Source organism: Zalophus californianus, chromosome 6 (assembly GCF_009762305.2).
Source record: "Zalophus californianus isolate mZalCal1 chromosome 6, mZalCal1.pri.v2, whole genome shotgun sequence".
Classification (NCBI taxonomy): domain Eukaryota; kingdom Metazoa; phylum Chordata; class Mammalia; order Carnivora; family Otariidae; genus Zalophus; species Zalophus californianus.
This window is the reverse complement of record NC_045600.1, coordinates 9,806,742-9,824,307: the sequence shown is the minus strand read 5'-3', so window position 1 is coordinate 9,824,307 and position 17,566 is coordinate 9,806,742.

The window sequence follows — 17,566 nt, the reverse complement described above, 5'->3', positions numbered from 1 at the left end:
AGCCAGGTCTCTCCTGACCCCAAAGTCATGCTCCATCGCCCCCCACAGGAGCTACCCGAGGGATGCCAGAGAAAGGATGGGCAGCCCAGATAAAGAGAAGAGCACCAGATAAGAGTCACTGGGAGCCCAGCTCCCACCGGTCCCCAATACTCTCACACCAAGGTATGCCTCTTGATTTCTTACACACATACACACACACATACAGAATATTTAGATGATTCATATAAAGTGCCTATTAATGCTTGCATAGTTGGTGTGCAATGGAACAATGGTCGTCATTACAACAATAATAGTAACTATAAATGATGTACATGGACCACATGTGTGGTAGTGAAAGCGTCATATGTCATAGGCGAAGGAAAGGGGCATAGGAAATAAAAGGGCGGGAGACGCAACTTAAAATTAATGAGACCATGGAGGTGACTGCATATGCAATAGCACAAAGCCCGAAAATAAATTATCAGCAGCTTCTTTCATTCAAAGAACACCTCGCAAGCCCCCAGGTGACCCCCCCCCAATATCCTGATGAAGTGGCCAGGACAGGGACCCTCTGCTCATCTGGCGGATGAGAAATCTGTGGCTTAGGGAGGTTGAGCGTCCTGCCCAAGGACACATAGCACTCTGCTTTAGGGATTCGAGCCAGGCTTCCCGCCAGGACCGTCCCCACCGGGAACAGGCAGCTCAGGCAAGAGAGAGTCTGGAGGGCCTTTCGAGAGTTCAGGAATCTGCTTTTCCCTTCCTCTGAGGTCCAACTGGGATCCAAACTCCTTCCCTACACGGGGAAGTCGTAAGAATTAGCAACAACTTCTATGACGGTCCCATCCTGGCACTTGGCACAAAGTGCGTAATCGCGACAAACAGCAGGTAATAGGTAACATAAATAAGTATCATCCTCTTGAAGCTGGTTCCCGGGTTCAGCCATGTGCTCTGCAGCACGCAAAATCCAGAAGCCCCCCATGGGGCGAGGGGATAAAATATCAGTACAAGCATGTCTCCCAGCCCTTTGTTCTACCCCATTCTATCCCAAATGTCTCCCAAGCCAAAGATTTCCATAGCAGCTGCATCGTGACTGCCTAGTTTTCGCCTCTCATGCTCCTATTTACAGTCTGCAAATGTTGGCTGGGATATGAGGTGAGGACTTTTTCTCATTTTCGCCCAGAAGGCCCACGGCCATTACATCATTCTGAATTTCCTTGGCTTGTTCATGACAAGACACCCACCCTGGGCTGTGCAGACATGGGGCTTGATTTTCTGCTTGGCATGCAAGGCCAGGAAGATTCAACATGACAGCCGTGATGTCGGAAGGAGCTGTGATAGGAAGACACAAAAATCAGGATCAGACCTGCAGCTTGGATGGAGAAAGTCAGCCTTGCAAATGACAAGTGGGCTGGGGAATCTGGCCATTCCCCAACAGCCTAACGACAGAGGGTTTTATTTTCTTAAAACAAAAAAATTTTTTTTTAAACTCTGGGGAAAGATGTTGGTTGAGTTCATCACAACCCTCATTTCGTGGCTCACACTCACCATCGGTCAATTCAGGGCATCCGTCTTGATCCACTTACTTATTTCTTCTCTTTTAGCCTCATTCCCTCCCCTATGCCGTCTCCCACGGGGAGATTCACACACATTCCAGTGTGCATGCCCAGTATGCGTCATAGTTGCATGCAAGTGTTGAATTTACATAAATGGTATTGGGCCATAGGTCTCCTTCTTGCTTGATTCAGTCAGCACTGTTTTGAAAGATTTTTAATTTTGCTGCTAACTCCTGTGTAGTATTCGTAGTATTCCACAGGGTTTGTCTGCCACATCTCACCTACCCGTTCCCCCAGGACCCACACTGGACTGCCTCTGCACGCCCCAGCAACCCTTGATGAATATCCTGTATTCGTCACCTGATGGAGATGTGTGAGAATTTCATTGAGAAATAGCATCCCGGCCGGAACTGCACGGTCGTGGGGAGTGCGCATACACCCCAATCACACCAAGGGCCAGCCAGGTCACTCTCTAGGGCAGCCACAACCATCTGATGGTTCCCACCAGCCAGGCACAGGGTTTTCTGTAACCCTGCATCCCCTGCTAGCATTTTGCATTATCCTGCTTTCTGTGTTTTTGTTTTTTTGCCAATCTGATGGGTGTATAAGTGATGTCTTGTCGTTTTACTCAGCATCTCGCTGTTGGCTGCTGAGTTTGAGCATTCTCTTCATTTGCTGGTTAGTCTTTTGGGTCTCTTTACACCCTTTCCCCAGTTTTCCTTGTAGTTCCCGTTCTTTCTTGCTTTGCAGAAATTTCTTAGATATTTTTCGATATTAGTCCCTCGTCTGCTTCCAACATTGCAAATACGTTTCTCGGTTTACCTGTCTGCGAACGTGTTCCAAAGTGTCCTTCACCAGACAGAAGTCTTCAGTTGTGTTATGACCAAATCCATCCCTGTAGTTGTTTTACGGTCTGTGCTTTTCTCTCTCTCTCTCTCTCTCTCTCTCTCTCTCTCACACACACACACACACACACACACACACACGTGCACACACAGTAGTTTCCCACGAAAATCCTCCATTATTTTCTTCCATGTTATTTCCTATGGATATTCGAGCCTTACCTGTTCCACTTTAGGTCTCTTCCATCTGGAACCCTCCTTTGTAAGTGGTATCATTAGCAGGGGATCTAGGCCTCTCTTCGCCTCCACTTGGTGGGTCCGTTTTTCCAACTCCACTCACGAACTGCTCTTTCTCCCCCGCTGATGTGTGGGGACACCTTTACCGTGTTGCGTTTCCACCTGCACACACGGCTCAGTCTCTGAGGTTCCCATTCTGTTTCAGGGCTCCTGTGGCACATTCTTTGTTCCAAACTGTTGTCATCACTATGTCCTTGGGGAGGGAAAATCTTGACTCTGCTTTTAGTTTTCAGAGTCGACTCAGCTATTCACAGACCTTTATTCTGCAAGAAATTTTTAGAACAAGTTTATGGAGTTCCCCCAAAAATCCAACCGAGATTTGGTCACGCCTGCATTGCAACAATAGCTTAACTTTGGACAACTGACATCTTTGTAACATTAAGTAATGCTATTAAAGAATAAGAGTGTCTCTTCATTTTTCAGACCTTTTCTTTTTGTTCTTTCATATCAAACATTTAAACTTTCTCCATAGAGGTTTATATTTTATTTATTTGCATCTTTCTTTCATCAGCCTTACTAGCACTGTTTCTCCTATGAATCCTATGACTATAATCAAAAGACCAACCTTGGTCTCATTCCTCTCCTCTATTTTTGTTATTGTGCTAGTTACTCTCTAGTTCATTGCTTTCTGCCCTTGTCTTCATTATTATTTTCTCTCTGGTTAAAGGTCCCTTAGTATCTTTCCCTATTCTCTTGATTTGGATGCACTGCATGTTCGTTTCACATTGCAATGCTTATACAGAAAAAAGCCCCATGTGTTAGGACATACACATGCCCATCACGTTCCCCATGACTTGGCCATGTCACCTGGGTGAATCATTGAGCTCTTGGGAGTGTCTGTACCCTAAACTGTGAAGTAGGGGTGATAGCCCTCTCTCCTAGCCTCTGGTGAAGACTCTAAGTATGGGATGATGCACGGGAGGCTCCTGGAGGATCCACCAATCTTAGTCGGTTTCCCTTCCTTTGCTCCCAAGCTAATGAGAAAACCACTAATCCCAGATTTATGAGAATCTCAAACCTTGAAAAAGTGGTTCACAAGTGGGGGTAATTTTGCTCCCAGGAGACATTTGACACTGTCTGAAGACAGCGTGGGTTGTCACAACTGGGGGCAGAGAGGGGTGCTACTGACATGTAGGGATGCTGAAGATCCCTGGGTAGAAGCCAGGCATGCTACTGAACATCCTAGAGTGCACAGGAACAGCCTCCCCAACAAAGAACCACCTGCCGAAACGTCAGAAGTGCCAAAGTCAAGAAATCTCATCTCCAGTGAGCTTCCAGGGGCATCTGGTCCTACCTGCCCATCCACTAGAAGAATCTTCTTACTGTAGGGACTCTGATTGGGACAGGAGGCTCACTACCTAAGAAGATAGCTAACAGCAGCAGAAGGAACATAGGCTTTGGAGTCAGGCACCCTTGCAAGCGGGCCCACCCTTATTCTGACCCGTCATCCATGAACCTCGGCTTCTTCATTTGCAAAGTGGATGAGACAGTTAGCTGTCATGACCACATGAGATATACTTCTGCACAGGGCCTAGAGTGTAGCGAGTGGTCAGTAAACACTAACTTTCACAGTTAGCCCTGAGTGCACCTAAACAGGTTTTCCCGGGACTTCAAAATTCTGTGGCAATGCAGCTTCTTCTATCTAAAGGCCCCTAAACTAAGCACGGAATGATTCATACGGTCATTCCCCGTCTTTGGGTCTCAGCTTTCTCCTCAGTAATATAGATGGCTCCCCTAGATGAAAGCTTCCAGCTGCTTGCCCTCAGCCAAAGTCTCTTTGCAGGCACATTTGGTGTGTGGCATGCATTTTTTTCTCTTAGAATCCAAATCTATTTCTCGCTTCTAAAAATGGGCAGATTTCACCTAAAAATCTGGAATTCTAGCATCTCTTGAAGAATAAAAGATTTAGCGATACTGGGCCTATTTCCTTCATGGCAACACTCTGCGGGAACTGAGCCATGCGACCCCCATAGAGAGACACGTGGTCTTGTTTGCCACAGTCCCCACTATTCCCTATTGCCCTGCGCCACTCATTTGTCGTCCTTCTGGCTCCTGTAGGCATTTAGCTTTACAATTATTAAGATATATGGGCTCTCTGGCTCCTTTCATCTCTCTTAGAAATCATGAGCTGCTACTCAAAGAGGGAATTTCTTTGATAAATTACCAGTGGAGAATCTAATTTCTGATGATTTGCTACAGGCTTTACTTAAAACAGAAGCTCTCCTGGACTCTGATTCCATTTTTAAAAAAGAGAAGGAGAGTCTCTTTTGAAGAACTTCGTAGTCACCTTGTTAAAGTTAATGGAAAGGGTACTTTGATTTGCTGAGCCCATGGACACAGTGGGCAGATCCAGAGCTAAGAGGAGGGAGCTGGGATGCCTCACGGGGCTGTGGTGGTCTAGGAGTGCTCCCAGGGTACAACCATGTCACGGAGCAGTACAAATCCATCCCTGCTGGAGGGGTGATGTGTGGGTGCCATACAGATACAAAAACTCAAATGAAAAAAAAATTTTTTTTTTTAAATTACACCATGGCCTATCCTGGAGATGCACTTGGCCCCTTTCCAATTAATCTCTACAGGACTTACTTCTACTTCTACTTGGGCCAGCAAAATCCTCTCCCCAGAGTGACTTCCAGTACAATTCATGCAGCATGGTGAAGCACCTATGCTTTAAAGATTGATTGACTGATTTCAGAGAGAGAGAGTGCGAGCGAGTGCAGGGGAGGAAGGGCGGGGGGGGGAGGGGCAGAGGGAGAGGGAGAGAGAGAATCTCAGGCGGACGCCCAGCTGTGCACAAAGTCCGTCATCGCAGGACTCAACCTCATGTCCCCGAGATCCTGACTTAAGCCAAAACCAAGAGTCAGATACTTAACCGACTGAGCCCCCCAGGCGCCCCGAAGAACCTATGATTTAGAGAGAGCCGGCACTTAACCGCACATACAACCTCAGACAAGTTACCCAATGTCGCCGAGCCTCAGTTTCCTTTAACAGCAAAATGGGAATAACACCAACACCTGCTTCCCAGGGTGCCCGCACATGAGTTAATGGGCATCTGTTCCGGCCCCTTTGTCCTGTGGTCACAAAACCGAGGCTCAGGCTTCAGCGTGTCCCTTGCAACATGTCTCTGCTGTTGGAGGTTCTGAAGGCTGGCCAGGATGGAAACCCATTCATCAGCTCCAAGGGAAAACTCATGAAAAATAGGTCTGCAGTACAAAAAAGAGGGTACTGTTCAACTGGAGAAAAGATGAACACAGCAACACTGAGTATAGAGAGACAGACACACATCCACGCTCGGATGTCTTGTCACTACAGGTGAGAAGCCACGTCATGTCCTGGGCTCTTGTATGTTTGCTAAACCCGTGAGCTGAAAGCAATTTGGCAGCTACCTGGAGAGCCACGAAAATGTTCATTATCTGTAATGAGCAGATAATGGGTTTTGTTTGTTTGTTTGGCTTTTCTGCTAGGAATTTTTCTAAGGACCCAATCTTGTAGGAAAAATTTTTTAAAAATCATGTGTATTCACTGTGTAAGGTAGAAAATGCTTTACCAATGTTCCCTAGAATCATGTGGAGTAATGGGCTGAACAATGAGGTCAAAGGGTCAGAATATTGCTGTTGTCCAACAGAGCATTCCACGTAGCTGCGAGTAACTGAAGATAATCCACCGACCCTGCGATCGGGCGCACCCCGACTCAGTGCTGTTTGGGAGAGACCGAGTCGCAAAAGGGGAAATGTTCACATTATGTTAAATGTAAAAAGCACAGTGAAAAATATTACAGAGGCAGTGATGGGACAGAAGGAGGGTGAAACGGCTGTGTCAGAACTGTAAGATGACAGACTTTAAACTGTCCTGACTTCTGTAATGCATACACGTGGAGGACAGACGCTGTGTTCCACACACCAGTTGAAAGAGTCTGAGTCCCCTTGTCCAGGCTTGGACTTCCGGGTCTATGTATAACTTGAGGCCGCGTATTAAGCACCTACTATGTGCTAGGTAGGCACTGTCCAAGGCACACTGTGCTACGGTGATGGGAATCTCCAACCTCTGTTGAACAGATCTCAAGGGGAGGAATCAGCCTTACAGTTAGTTGCCACAGATGGGAAAACCGAGAGAGTAAGAACTTCCCCAGGGTCACACGGATATGAAGGGCAAAGGTGGGGTCCAAGCCCAGATGACCCATGAACAATATCTGGTCTCTTTCCAGCAGCCAGGGTGCCCCCAAGAGTTGGGACATGGAAGAAGGCTTTAGGTAGCCTTAAACGACAGTGCAAAGGTCCCTTATGGTACTGCCGATGACCTCTAGAACAAAGATGATCTTTTTTAACCACGAGCAAGCAGTTCTGGGGCCGAGAAGCCTCCCCAGACAAGAGACTGAGCCAGAATGGAACTCTGCTATGTTTTCATTAGTCCTATGCATCCTTACGAGTCTTTCCTCCACGGTGGTTTCCACCTCCTCGCAGCAAGTGCTACTTGTGTTCCGTGGACTACAGCGATGCAAAGATTCCTTTTCATGTTCTCTATCTTTTCTGTGAATTTCGGAATGTGTCTCTTTACACGTATACTTCAGGATTCACGCTTCCGGGACTTGAGGTTGAACCACGCCTCCCGTCACCGAGTTTCCTATTACAAAATGCCTGGAAGTCCCCCCATGATGGGGCAAGTAGGGTCCAAACGTCCAGTCGCATTAGATATAGTGCATTATTCTGAGGTTAGGGAAAGCCAATGTTTAACAGGGGCTCTGCGCTGTCACAAAAATCACAAAAGACCGTGGAAGTTACGCCGTACGCTGAACTGAAACCGTGATCCCGAGCCAGTCACTTCCTGGCCCTCCACAACCGCCACGGCACCCCTTCCCCAGCATAAGGGGAGCCCTTGGGCATCCTCCCTGCCCGCACCCCTGCGGACCGGGAGCCCTTGGCTGGTCTCCGCAGACCCGATCGGGGCGCCTGTCCAGCGCCATATCCAGCCTCTCCCACGGTGCCGAGCTCCTACCACGGTACCAGATCCAGGCACCAGGAGCAGTTTCCTGGCAAGGAAGCACACAGCTCGATTTAGGCATTTTTACTCCTCAGAACTGCAGAACTGAGCCCATGCACACCTGTCCTTCCAAACTTGACTCGTTTTCGCAGTCTCCTTTAACCGACAAAAATGGTGTCACCTGTTAAAAGTTGAAAAGCTCACTGTACCTTCTTTTCGAAGCTCCTGTGAGGTCAGCCCCATCTCCCACTTTCATGAGCAAATACGAAGGGGCAAAGTTGAGGGGACCAATCTTGGGAGCATAGCCCCCCGCCCCCCCATCCAGGGGCTGGAAAATGCTAGGCTCACAGGGTTTCAAACGTTCCCCAAGCAATGCTACCACAGGCCACTGGGGCTGGAAGCGCTGGGAACTTTGAGACTGCAAAAACACTTTTAGGACAAAGAAGTGTTTCTGAATGTAGAACTATCCCATTTCAAATCCGCTCTCTACTATTAGCAAACAAAGCAGGACCAAATGGAGGAAGCCGAACCCCTCTGGGGAACTCTTGGTTTGGTCTGGCCTGGGGCAGCTCTAAGGCTGCGTGTGGGAGGAGGACGTGACAGGAGCCTGTGGAGAGGTGCCAGGACCGCTGTCTGGGCCTGGCTGGCCTGGCCTGTCCCCATCTCTCCCCACTGGGCCACCTTCGGGCTCTGTGGAGGGACACATGAGGCTCTGACAGGCGCTCGAGCTGGTGGCCGCGTCCATGCGGAACCCCTGAAGGCCTCCTAGCCCCACAGCCAAAGCCCCGTAGAGCTGGAAGGGCCTCAAGCCCAGGCTGAGCCGACCCACGAGGTTTCATTTTTAAATAAATGCATTTAAACTTTAAAACGCAAAACGACTTAAAGAAATATCAAGTAAACCTTGTGTGAGGCTGACATGCCATGTAGGGCCAGTGGACGTTTTGGCCACGATGCCTTGGACCGGGACCCTGAGCTTTTCAAATGAATTGTTCCCCTAAGGCCTGGGGTCAGGATGCTATTTGGGGTTTCCTCCAAGCCACCAGTCTCTGGCGACTGGAATTCGTGTGCTCTACTGGAGCTGTCTGACTTGAAGTCTTTCGCGTAGGCTAATCTCTCGCCTGCACTACAGAAACTTGATGTCAAAAGGGAGAACTTGCCGGTGGCAGGAAAATACCATTGGAAGTCAAAAAGCAGCCAAACCCCTGGTAAGCGGATTAACTCACTTAGCCGCTGGAAGATAAAGCTTTCTGGAGATGGCATTCAAGTCAGGAGGTGGGCCAGCCAGCTGTTGGGTGGGCTCCTTTAATGCAAAAGGAATGCGGGTTTGGAGCTCTGATGTAGATCCAGAGGGGTGGGGATGGAATGCTCCGCAGTCCCTGATTCTGCCTGAGAATGCCGAGGTGCAGGATATGTGAAGGTACAAGGAAGGGAAAACGCAAGAGGAATAAAAGCAAATATTTGGGAGGAGATTTTCTTTTTATTTTTTTTAAGATGTAGTTATTTATTTTGGAGAGAGAGCATGAGTGGGGGGAGGGGCAGAGGGAGAGAATCCCAAGCGGACTCCCCCTGGGCATGGAGCCTAATGTGGGGCTCAACCCCAGGACACTGAGATCATGACCTGAGCTGAAATTAAGAGTTGGACGCTTAACGGGCTGAGCCACCCAGACACCACTAGGAGGAGATTTTCCCGGGCTTACTTCCCCTCACTTTACAGACCTGTTATCCTCCGTGTGTTACGGAGCATTTTCTTCGTTAATGAAGAATCCCATTAAACTCTGCAGAGAAATTAGGAGGAGTTTGCTGGGCTGATAGAGAATAGACACAAAATTCATTAGTGACAACTGGGTATTTACCCCAAAGATACAAATGTAGGGATCCGAAGGGGTATGTGCACCCTGATGTTTATAGCAGCAATGTCCACAATAGCCAAACTGGAAAGAGCCAAGATGTCCATCGACAGATGAATGGATAAAGAAGATGTGGTATATATACACAATGGAATATTATGCAGCCATCAAAAGGAATGAGATCTTGCCATTTGCAACAACGTGGATGGAACTGGAGGGTGTTATGCTGAGTGAAATAAGTCAGTCAGAGAAAGACATGTATCCTATGACCTCACTGATATGAGGAATTCTTAATCTCAGGAAACAAACTGAGGGTTGCTGGAGTGGTTGGGGGTGGGAGGGATGGGGTGGCTGGGTGATAGACACTGGGGAGGGTATGTGCTATGGTGAGCGCTGTGAATTGTGCAAGACTGTTGAATCACAGATCTGTACCTCTGAAACAAATAATGCAACATATGTTAAGAAAAAAAAAGAAGAAGAAGATAGCAGGAGGGGAAGAATGAAGGGGGGGGAATCGGAGGAGGAGACGAACCATGAGAGACGATGGACTCTGAAAAACAAACTGAGGGTTCTAGAGGGGAGGGGGTGGGGGGATGGGTTAGCCTGGTGATGGGTATTAAAGAGGGCACGTTCTACATGGAGCACTGGGTGTTATGCACAAACAATGAATCATGGAACACTCCATCAAAAACTAATGATGCAATGTATGGGGATTAACATAACAATAAAAAATTTAAAAAAATTCATTAGTGACAGTGGAAACTGCAGAGTTAAACCTCCAAATCGAATACTAGAGTTGGAATTCTGACTTACAGATCAGTGCCCTTTCAGTAATATTGTGTGTGTGGAGTGGGGTATTATTTTTAGAGAAATACTTGGGCAACAGTCCTCCAAATACCCAAAGATATCTGAGGAAAATAGTCTAAGACAAAGGCTATCCATCCATTCCTCCAGTCCATAAGCTCTTGGTCTGTATCAGGTTAGAACATGAAAGAGATGGCTTCAAGACTACAGGAAGTTACCTTCTTACTAAATTACACTGATATAGTAACATCCCTTTGCTTTTATATTGGAATGTTATGGCTTCTTTAAAAACATCCTTACCCTGCTTCGTAGCCTCATAGTAAGAACGCTCATGAGAAAATATTTGCCACATTTGGATCAAAGATAATGTTATCTCTCTTAGGAGGTCGTTATGTTTCCTTTAATAAGACAAGTGTTATAGAATTCATCCTGTTTCTGTTTTTGCTCTGGCTGCCAGGAAGCTCCAAGTTAAATGCTCTATTTAAGGCCAGTAACTATATTGGCCTAAATTTTGAGTATGATCATTTTTTTTTTTTACCTACTTCAGTATATTTTAACAAATTTCAATACTAATTTTAACAGTCCTATTAAATCTGAACTGAGTCTGGTATATATTATATCTGTTATATATCAGATATATTATATATGATATATATAGTTATAGACATTTATCAGATCTCTTTTTGCTTGCCACTGACAGATATCCAATTCAATTTAGCTTAAGCAATATGGGAGGGAGGTGGCTTATTGGCTCATCTGTCTGAAAAGTTGAAAAGTTCAGGGTAGATGTGATCATAAAACCTGAAGGAGTAGGGACAATTCTCACAGACACAGAAGCCAACCTGAAAGAGCTCTCAATGACCACAGCTGAAATAATCTGAACAAAATAAATAACAGTTTTAAATTACAAACCAAAGCAAAAAATAAATATACATGAATCCATACTTATATAAATAATAGAATAAATCAATAAATAGGGAAAAGAAACAAACCTTCCCTATAAAAGAATTTCAAATAATATATGTAGATACCCCCTTTCTAGAAGGTGGAGCTGAATCTGCCCCCCCCTTACAGGTGGTCTAATTAGTGACTTGCCTCCAAAGAGGTAAAGGGCATAAAAAGGGGAAAACGTAGTAATTTCCCAGTGGAGAGATCTGGCAAACAATCCCTTTAACCAAGTGGTGAAGGTCAACATCACCAATGACGTGTCTCCGATAGGCCATGACAAGAAGGGCACTTCATTCCGTTGGTATTCTCTCCTAAACCCCATAACCCCATTCTAATGAGAAAAACATCCCACAAGCCCAAGTTGGGAAATATTCTACAGGATACTTGGCCAGGATTCCTCAAGACTGTCAAGGTCATGAAAAACAAGGCAAGACTGAGAAACTATTAGAGACCAAAGGAGACGAAGAGGACATACTGACTAAGTGCAAGGTGATACCCTGGGTTGGCAAGAGGACATAAATGGAAAAACTGGTGAAATCCAAAGAAATTCTGGAGTGCAGTTAACAGTAATGGGCCAGAGTTGGTTTCTTACTTGTGACAAATGTACCATGGTAAGGCCTCATGGAACATGTTAACAATGGGGAAACTGGGTAAGCCAGTCCTCGCACTCTCTGTACTATTGTCTTCATCATTTTCGGCTGCTCCAACAGACACCATGGTGGGGGAGGGGGATGCTCACAACAGATGTTTATTTCACACAGTTCTGAAGGTGGGACATCCAAAGTCAAGGGGGGCCAACGGAGTCAGTTCTGGTGAGGATCCTCTTCCTGGTTTGCAGATGGCTATTTTTTGCTATGTCCTCACACAGCAGGGAGAAAGAGAGGGATCCTGCATCTCCTCCTCCTTTTTACAAGGGCACAAATCCCATTCACGGGGCCTCCCCCCTCACGCCCTAATCACCTCACAAAGGCCCCACCTGCAAATACGATCATATTGAGGGTTAGGATTTGGACCTATGAATGGTGGGGGAGGGGGCACAACCAGTCCGTAGCTATCTTTGCGTCTTCTCTGTAAATTGGAAATTATTCTCAAAAGCAGGTACAAAAATAACAAAGGGACAAACCGAAAACAAATAATAAAGTAGCAGACCTAAATACAGTCTTAGCAATAATCACAGGAAATGTTGATGGTCTAAACATTCCAATTAAAATGCAGAGTAATCGGAATGGACACAAGAAACCCAACTATATATTATCTGAAAATGATGCACTTAATTTTTTTTTAAGATTTTATTTATTTATTTGACAGAGAGAGACACAGCGAGAGAGGGAACACAAGCAGGGGGAGTGGGAGAGGGAGAAGCAGGCTTCCCGCCGAGCAGGGAGCCCGATGTGGGGCTCGATCCAAGGACCCTGAGATCACGACCTGAGCCGAAGGCAGACGCTTAATGACTGACCCACCCAGGTGCCCCTGAAAATGATGCACTTTAATTATGAAGACAGAGAGAGTGACAGTAAGTGGGTAAACACACCTACGTTATCTTGAATTCTGGCCTAAGTGAGATCATGTCCATCTGATGGTGTTAGATCTGTGTTTGACCCAGTTTTTTGTTTTTTTTTGTTTGTTTTTTTTTTAAGTAATCTCTACACCCAGTGTGGGGCTTGAACTCACAACTAGGAGATCAGGAGTCCAATATTCCACCAACCAAGCCAGCCAGGTGCCCCAACCCAGTCTTATACCTGCTTTTTTCTCTCTGGGAGGCACTCTGTTCCTTCTTTACTCCATCTGGTGAGTAAAGTGTACTCAACCAGTTTAAGCAACCTTGTATTTATTTTTCTCCAGACTCTCCACATGCTTGCAAAATCACTTCTAAAGTGATACTGGCTACACACACACAAGCATATATACCTACACAAAATATTTTTGTCATTGTTTTAAAAAATGGGTTCAAAGCGTACACATTTCACTTCAGCTTTGCTCTTTGAATACCTCATGCAGATTGCTCCAGAGCCCCAGAGGGCCAATTTATTACTTTTAATGAATCAAGAATTATCCATTACTATGATTATTAATAAAGTACTATGAATCATTAGGAGGGCTCCACAATTTATTCAACAGTGAACATATATTCTTCCATCATCTGTGTGTGATCAGGATTCCTAGGTGTGGGATTCTGGGCCAACGGGGCCTGTGCTTGTGATTTTAATACGTTTTGCCAGGTTACTCCTTGAGGAGTTGTAACAGTTGCGGGTCTACCAGCAATGGGTACATGCACCCTCTTCCCCACAAAGGGAAGCCGAAGCCATCTGTTGACCTCCCACCCTGTCCCAGCCCCCAGGCTTGCCGTAGCTGCAGACTCTGCGGCTAGAGCTCGCCCACACGGCCCTGGGTCTCCTGGCCCACTTGGTTGGAACAGAGCAGCCAGGCCCATGGCTTCTCCAGCTCCTACCCCATCTCCTCGCTCCGGGTCCCAAATCTTGGATCACTTTATGTGTATGAAGCTGTCCATGCCCACCTGAGCCAGGTGCTTCTACGGAGAAGCACCTAGGTCTTCCGTAGTGCACCTTAAGGCATCGAGGCTGTGGGCTTGGAGGAAATGAAAGACCAGCATGGGATCCAACAGGACACAGCCTTCCGGGGCTCATCCTCCTGGGTTCCTGTGTGACTCCCCACTGCATGTTCGTCTTCTCCTTCTGCTGGCAGCCATGTTGGTCTCAGACCCACAACAGACTCAATGACAACACATGGACATAGACTGTTTAACTGGTTCGCATACAGGTATGAAGTCTAATGCTTAGAAGGAACCCCTTATGACACTCGAGCTGCTCGGTTTCTTTGGTGGAATCTTTACTAACACACCAGTTACTCTGCATACAGTTCTGTGAAAAAGCAAAACCTGACGCCTCGATGGTCAGTGCTAATCCCAGCCATTGTGTCACCGTGTCTGCTTAACCACAGGCTGGAATCCACGGATGCTGTTCTGCAGCGGGTCAATACAGCAAACATGTGTTGAGCACCTACTGTGTGCTCTCTGTGAGGTCTGCCCTCCTACTCGGAATAATCCTCTCTAATAGCCGCAAAGAAAAAGGAAAGTCTTGAGATAAGGTAAAAACAGTTTTACTGTGACTCTCTGGGAAGCGACCGTGCTCTGACTTCGGAGCCTCATTCATAAAAAGCAAGGCAGACTCCACGGGGCTCTCCTTTTGGGGCCTATGCTTTTGGAGCCCTGAGCACCGCAGGCCTCCAGCTACCCTGAAGGCACCATGGGGGAGAAACTGTGCAGAGGGGCCACACTGAGATCAGAGTGCCCCAGGAGCCCCAGCTGCCCAGCCCATGTATGCCAGCCCTCGCCATCAGACACGCGAGCACCCCTCCGATGCTTCCGGCACCAGCCTGCATCCCCTCGCAACTGTGCGGGAGGCAGACAAAACTGAGCCCAGGCGACCTCCAGCACCATGAGAGTTAATAACATACTATTTTAAAACCACTAAGCACTGGAGTGGTCTGTTAGGCAGCAATAAATAACTGGAATATTATGGGTCGAGAAATAAATAGTGCGGTCACCTTGTGCTCAGGACTCACAGTTTACAGGGAGATAGAAGCACACAGTTTCGATCCAACCTCCGCGCTCCATGGAATGTTCCCAAGACTCAGAGGAAGGGCAGAAGCAAGACTGAGTCTGACTTTCAGATGTGAATACTAGCCAATGTCACATTTTACTTAGTAACAGCTCCATCTGCAACACACGAAACCATTCCTGAAACACGCAGTCCATTTGGTTCCCGTGTTGCATTTGTGCAACAACCAGCACAGAGGAGCTGAAGGCGCTCAGCTTGGGGTCCCACTTAAAGACCGCCCCCCTCTCCTTACCATTCCATATACATTGCTGACTGTGGTCTGAAAATTTTAGCATGGCTCTCAATTGCCATAGCGAGCCTTCCCCTTCCGGGTACTGCAAACTTTTCTAACTGGAAGCGTAGAAGACAGATATTTCCCACTTCACAGTCAGGCTTGCGGGAAGGAGACAGAATGGATACTGTGGGGGCCCAGCTCTGTGCCAAGTCGTCATGTCACTTCCCCTGATCGCAGGTCAGCGCGGCCAAGGAGAGTCCCATCACTGTCATTGTCCAGAGACAAGAACCAACTCTCAGGGAGAAAACCACGTTCTGCCCCCTGGCAGAGGAAGGCAGGGCTGGGCTGCGAAACCAGACATTCCTGCCCCAAATCTCTTACTGGGATGGGTTGCCCTGCACCGCCCAAAATGATATGTTGAAGTTCTAACCCCGGGACCTCTGAATGGGATCTTATTTTGAAATTGGGTCTTTGCAGATGGAATCCGTGAAGATGAAGTCATATTGGAATGGGATGGGCCCCTCCTCCAGTAGAACTGGTGTCCTTGTAAGAAAAGAGACACAGGGAAGGACACACACAGGAGAGAAAGCCATATGACGACAGAAGCAGAGACGGGAGAGATGTAGGGGCAGGACATGAACACCAGGGGCTGCGGGCGACCACGGGAAGGGAGCAAGAAGCAAGGAACCATGAGAACCCCTTAGAACCCTCGAAAGAGCACTGCCCTGCCGACACCCGGATGCCAGGCTGCTAGCCTCCAGAACTCTGGGAGTTTGCACTTCTGTTGTTTTTAAGCCATCAAGTTCGTGGTGCTGGGTGCCGGTGGCTTTGGGAAACCCATACCCGCCATAGTCCCCCCCGCCCCCGAGTGTAGACCTCCACTGGAGGGGGTACTCCTGCCGGCTTGATTCTGACTCTTCATCTTGACCTGGACAATCCTAGGTAGGAATAGCAGGTTCTAAAGAAACTTGTGAAGGATCCTTTCTGTGTCCGCATCAGGCCGGGCACACACAGGATTCCACTTGGCCAGGCTGGAAACGGTCTGGGATGGCTTGAGTGTCTGCACATCGGGAAACTTTTTGCACAAAGAAGGAGTCGGGATATTTTTGTTCCACTGTGTACTCTATCACAGGAGTCCTTGTTTATCCAAAGGATTTTCCATGTAAATAAAGACATTTGCAAATTGATTTAGATTAATCAGGTGTGACTGCTGGATAAACAGAGGGAGCACTCTGTCACTGAGATCCAGGCACTGGAACAACCAAGACCCTGTGCACAGGCCCGCGCCATTGGCGGCCGAACTTCTGTGGTCTCGGAGCGAAGATGAAAACCAGAAAGGAAAAGAAACCCAAAAATATGAAAAACATCTCGGGTATAATCCCAAAAGACGCCGCTGGACTCAAAAGGTCACCCTAGAGATGTGAGTTTAAAATGTGGCCTCCCCCAAAACCCAAACCGGGGGGATTTCTACCTTCTGGACTTTTCCCACTCCTCTGGCCTCCCCCAATGCACACAGACAGACAGACACACACACACACACACAAACACACAGAGACTCACAGACAGAAACATACAGGGATACACATGCAGACACACTCGCGCGCGCGCACACACCCACACCCACACCCACACACTGGGTCGCTGCACATTTAAAGTGTTTTCAGAGAACACACTGCCTGTATTCAACGCCCGGTGCCCGGGCCTCTGCTCTCAGCTGCCTTATGGTGTCACTTCTTACAACAGCCCTTCCGGGCAGCTGTTGCTAACCCCATTTTGCAGACAGGAATACTGGGCCCCAGAGATAGGAAGTGTCTGGTTCAAGACTCCATAGCTGGCTAGCAGCCCAGCAGGGATGCTAATCCCTCCCCTGAGCTCCAGATCGCAGCCCCTTTGCCCACCGAAATGCACAATCCCGCGTTCACTCCAGCCCCCCTGGTGCTAAGGATAGAGGGGTGAACAAACCAGATCAAGCCCTTGGGGAGGTGGGAGAAATGGGGAGATGTTGGTCAAAAGGGACAGACTTCCAGCTAGAGGAGGAGTAAGTCCTGGGGATCTGACGTAGTTAACAACACTGTATTATGTACTTGAAAGTTGCTAAGAGAGTAGAACTACAGGGTTCTCACCGCAAAAAAGGAAGGGTAATGAAGTGATGGGATGTAGGTGTTCGCCAATGCTGTGGGGATCACCATTTGGCAACACGGACATGTACCAAGTCACCACACCTTACACCTTAAACTGACACAATGCCGTATGTCAATGATACCTCAATAAAGAGGGTGGGGGAGCTCAGACAACACATATTGTTTGAGTGCGTTTATATGAAATGTCCCTGAAAGGCAAATCTAAAGAGAGAGAAAGTAGATTCGTGTTTGCTTAAGGCTGGGATGGGAGTAGGGATGACTGTAAATGGGCACAAGAATTCTTCCGGGGGTGATGGAAATGCTCTAAAATTAGATTGTGGTGCTAG